The following is a 5,754-nucleotide window of genomic DNA, read 5'->3' as shown; positions in this document are numbered from 1 at the left end:
GACCCGACTGGTCATTTTACTTTCTAGAACCCTGTTCCCCTAAATAAAACTTCCCGTACCTGCTTTTACTGATTTATGATTTGCAGGGATGGTTGGTTCGGGATTTGGAGGAGTTTGGATTGAAATCGGAACACTTGGTTCCTCAAGTTTAGCTTAAAAGGCTAAGTTTGACTTTCGTCAACGTTTTGAGTAAACGAACTCGGAATCAAGATTTGAAGATTCCAACAGGTTTGTATGATGATTTCGGACTTGGGTGTATGTTCGGATCGTGTTTTGGGTGATCCGGGAGCGTTTTGGCGCCTAACAGTGAAAGTTGGTTCTTGAAGGTTTTTAGAAGTTCTATAAATCTAGTTTGGAGCGGGTTTTGGTTTTATCGAGGTTGAAACGAAATTATGAGACCGGGAATAGTTCCGTAATGTCTTAATATTTTCTTCTCATTTTCATGCTAAATGACACTTCTCTTAAGCTAAATTCAACTGACATTTTCTAACCAGCAAAACTCGGTTTTATCAACATTATAATACATACAATCAAGACTTAACTGGTGACATTACACGATAACTGAGGTTCAGTTAAATTTTCACCATTCCCTCTCCCGTTCAGTTTAGTTTTCACCATTCCCTTTCCCGTTCCTCTTTCTCTTGTACCAATGTAATCAAAGAAAAACTTAATTAAATATTTACGACCAAACTAATTTTATAGTAAGTCATTTTATGTTATCACTTATATAAAAAAAGTTACACTATCAGGCCATCAAAAGAATATTTTCTGGTAAGCCTCTTTAAATTTGCAATTTGTAACATTAAAAATAAAATAAGTTACCTGCTACAAAAGGTAAAGCTGACATGACGATATAAAGATATTTTATACTGACTCAAGCTCGATCATTATTATTATGCAGACAAACACCACTATGGAAAACATTTTACACCTGCCGCTAAGCTTTTGAAACATTATTGGTGCGAAAGGATAAAAAAGATCTTTTATGACAAATGCGGGGAAAAATTCTTTAAAGTAGTTTCTCGCGTTTAAATTATCTTTAGTATACATACCCGCTCGAGGCGCGGATTGTTTCAAAGAAAAATAATAATTTAGTATATTGCAGACTTAATTTAGTGATTACATTGAAAAGAATTAAACCAAAAAAGCAAATATATGAATTTCCACGCGATGCCCGGATTGTTTCAAAGGAAAAAAATAATATAGTAAAAACAGGTCTATATTGCAGACTTAATTTAGTGATTACATTGAAAAGATTTAAACCAAAAAAGCAAATATATGAATTTCATAGGATTGTATCTCTGCCAAAGACCACCAATATTTATGCACTCACGCAAAGATCAAGGATAAAACTTGTCTCAAATTCAAAATAAAATCAATATAGATATTCAAGAAAAGAGCAATTACATTTTCTTTTGGAGTGATTGAAGTTTATTTCCTTCACAAAATAAGGACATTAAAAGCTTTGCGTTAATTTATTCAATACCCTTTCCAATCGTCCGTAGCATAATCAATCACCGCTTTTGCTCCTGCTGGAATGACCCAATATTCCCATTAACTTTTGCATAAAATGATGCGTCTCACACATGGTGTCATACTTTTGCAACTCCCAAGCCAGCAACTATTGCCTTTTACTTCAATATTTCAGTTACTTTCCCTGCATATTCCATTCTATCTTTCCCCGTTTCCACGGTAACATCTTTAACTTTAGCAGCTTCTTCCCCAACATAGCAAGCTATTCTTAAATGCCGCGGTTTCTTAACTGTCGCGGTTTCTACTCCTGCTAATAGTTTAGCATATTCGTTATTGTTACTATGGGGTCCTGAAGCACAAGGAGATTTTACTCGTTGGTGTCAATTGGGGGGTCTGTGGACTTTTGTTGCTCTCCATGGAGCTTTTGGCCTAATAGGTTTCATGTTACGTCAATTCGAGCTTGCTCGATCTGTTCAATTGAGACCTTATGATGCAATCGCATTCTCTGGTCCAATTGCTGTTTTTGTTTCTGTATTTCTGATTTATCCACTGGGTCACTCTTGCTCTGCTCTTGAACACTTTGTTTTGCAATTGAATCTATCTCCTCAGGGGAAGGAGTTATTTCTTCACCAGTTGATATGATATCCTCCTTAATCTCGCATGTTCTGGAGCAACAAAGAATGATAGGGAAAAAGATAATGTCTGCTTGTCCGGAAGAAAAATAATTATTTGAAGTTTGAACAAAAATATACCTTTTATATAAAACTGGTTAAAAATATGCATGAAGGAATAATGGTATCCTATACCAGTATCACAATTTTCCTTGAACACAAGATGTTTGAACTCAGTTTTTATTGCTTGCTTCAGTTTGTCAATCTGTCACGACCCAATTTTATTATAGACCGTGATGGCGTCCAACACCGTTGTTAGACAAGCTAACACTGATCAACTAGTGATTTCCCATTTTAGATAAATTTGTAAACAATAGCTTTTTCCTTATTTAAAAACAGATTTAGGAGTTTGCAGCTTTAACATAAATAAATAGAAGCAATCAGTACGAATCGTAATAATGTGAACAAACCAAAATCATAAGTCTACTAATGCGTGTGTCAAGACCTGGTGTCACAACTATGTGGGCAATCTAGTAGAATATACAGAACAAATGCTAGCCTACTGTCTGAAAGGGAATAGATAGAAAATAAAGCATAAGAGAGATTCCAGCTGCTGCAGGACGACTCAAAAGGGCAGCTCACCGGGAAGTCTCAAGCTGGGGAATCAATCTACGCCGGACTGGTGGCCAGATACACCTGCCTCAAATCATGTACAATCAAGCACAGAAGTGTAGCGTGAGTACATAAAAATATGTACCCAGTAAGTATCTCGTCAAACCTCGAAGAGTAGTGACGAGGGGTCGACTCCGACACTTACTAGGGCCAACAATATAATAATATGAAGTTTCAAATTTAAATCATAATGTATGTGGATAACAATAAGCTCAGAACAAGAATAATAACTGAAAAATCCTTCCATCATATTTAAGAATTCAAGGAACTTTCTACATTTAAAACAAGTGACCTTTCAAGCAGCAAATTATACAAACTATAAAGAGCTCCAGTTCTATTATCACACACAAATACTACTGAGAACATTCGGCCGGATCCAACATAAATATAAACTGTGCACTGCCGAGGGTCGAACGACGCGAACCATAGATGCATCTATTCACCCGCATGTGAATCATACATGCGACACGGTCAAATATAAATTTAAGAAATTACCCCGCTCGTGGATCATGCATGTGACGCGCTCAAGTATAATTTTATCATTTAAATCATAACCCTTTCTTGATTTTTTTTTTAAAAATGAAGACAATTCAACTTGAAGCCTTTAAATCCTTAGAAATACTCAACTTAATTACTTTTGTTACAATTAGCACGTATAATCAAATAATGGTGTCCACATAGCATCGTGTAAACCTAAAACTACCCAGACATAACAGAAATAGTAGCTACGCACGGACTCTCGTCACTTCGTGCGTACGTAACCCCCACAAATAATTACTTATTAATTAAGTTCACCTATGGGGAACTCTCCTCTTACAAGGTTAGAAAAGAGACTTACCTCTCCTCAAAGCCTACTTCCAAACTCAAGAATGCGCTCAAACCCTCAAATCGATGCAGAACAATCCAAAACTCCAAAAGCTAGATTAAATTCCCTCTTAAGAAGCTCCAAAAATCGCCCAACAATGGAGTGAAATAAGTCAAAAATTCCCAAGTCCCATATTAAATGAAGTGCACTGGCCAGCGATTTTCGCACCTGCGGTCACGCTTCTGCGGATGTGGGTCCGCTTTTGCGGAATTGACAGGGCTGGCTGGGGGTCGCTTCTGCGGACGGGCTCCCGCTCCTGCGGTCCCGCTTCTGCAGAAAGGGAGCCGCATCTGTGCAAACTGGGCTGCCTTTCCTTGGCCGCTTCTGTGGTGCTCTTCCCGCACCTCGAGCTCTCACCTGCGGCTGACCAACCGCAGGTGCGGTTATGATAGCAGCTAGAGCTTCAGCTCTTGCTCCAAACTTTCAACTTGGTTCAAGCCTCGTCCGATTGACGCTCGGGGCCTCCGGGGCCCCACCCGAACGTACCAAATAGTTTGGAATCATAAAACGGACTTGCTCGAACTCTCGGAACGCCCGAAACAACATCAAAACTAAGAATCACACCCTAAAACCAATTGAATCAAACTTAAGAACTTCAAATTCTTCAATTTACTTCTAATGTGCCAAAACGTACTTATACTACTTGGAATGACACAAAATTTTGCGTGCAAGTCTTAAATGACATTACGGAACTATTCAAGTCTCATAATTCCGTTTGGACCTCGATAAAACCAACACCTGCTCCAAACCAAATTTATAGAACTTCTAAAAACTTTCAAGAACCAACTTTCACTATTAGGCGCCAAAATGCTCCCGGATCATCCAAAACATGATCCAAACATACACCCAAGTCCGAAATCATCATGCAAACCTGTTGGAATCTTCAAATCTTGATTCCGAGGTCGTTTACTCAAAATGTTGACGGAAGTCAAACTTAGCCTTTTAAGCCAACCTTGAGGAACCAAGTGTTCCGATTTTAATCCAAACTCTTCCAAATCCCGAACCAACAATCCCTACAAGTCATAAATCAGTAAAAGCAAGTACGGTAAGTCTTATTTAGGGGAACAGGGTTCTAGAAAGTAAAACGACCAGTCGGGTCATTACATTCGCCACCTCTTAAACAAATGTTCGTCCTCGAACAGGCTTAGATTAATACCTGAAGTGCTGAATAAGTGTGGGTATCTGCTTTGCATGTCCTCGTCGGATCCCAGGTCGCCTCCTTGACCGGTTAGCCCCTCCACTGAACCTTTACCGAGAAAATCCTCTTGGATCTCAACTAGCGATCCTGTCTAGCAACAATAGCAATTGGCTTCTCCTCATAACCCAAGCTCTCATCTAGCTGAATAGTACTGAAGTATAACACATGAGACAAGAGGCGTGATATCTCCAGAGCATACACACGTGAAAAACTAGATGAACCCCTGATAGGCTGGGAGGTAAAGCAAGCTCATAAGCAACCTCCCCAACCCGCCTCAACACCTCAAATAGGCCTATAAAACTTGGGCTCAACTTGCCCTTCATCCGGAATCTCATGATACCCTTCATCGGTGAGACCTTCAAGAGAACCTTCTCGCCAACCATAAATGATATATCACACGCCTTATGATCCGCATAGCTTTTCTGTCTGGACTGTGCTGTGCGAAGTCGCTCCTGGATCAACTTTACCTTATCTCATCCTTTACCAAATCAGTACCATATAACTTAGCCTCGCCGGGCTCAAACCACCCGATGGGAGAACGACATCACCGACCATATAAAGCCTCAAATGGAGCCATCTCGATGCTGGTCTGATAACTATTGTTGTAAGCAAACTCAGCCAAAGGCAAGAACTGATCCCACTTCCCTCCAAAGTCAATCAAACAAGCTCTGAGCATGTCCTCCAGAATTTGAATTGTCCGCTCCGACTCCCCGTCGGTCTGTGGGTGAAATGCTGTGCTGAGCTCTACACGGGTCCCCAACTCACTCTGTATGGCTCTCCAGAAATGGGAAGTGAACTGAGGGCCTCTATTTGATATGATGGAAACAGGCACACCGTGCAACCAAACTATCTCCCGAATATAAATCTGGGCCAACTTCTCTAAAGTATATGGAGTCACAACCGGAATGAAGTGTGCCGACTTGGTCAACCTGTCG

This window comes from Nicotiana attenuata, unplaced genomic scaffold (genome assembly GCF_001879085.1).
Source record: "Nicotiana attenuata strain UT unplaced genomic scaffold, NIATTr2, whole genome shotgun sequence".
Lineage (NCBI taxonomy): Eukaryota > Viridiplantae > Streptophyta > Magnoliopsida > Solanales > Solanaceae > Nicotiana > Nicotiana attenuata.
This window is presented reverse-complemented; position numbering follows the sequence as displayed.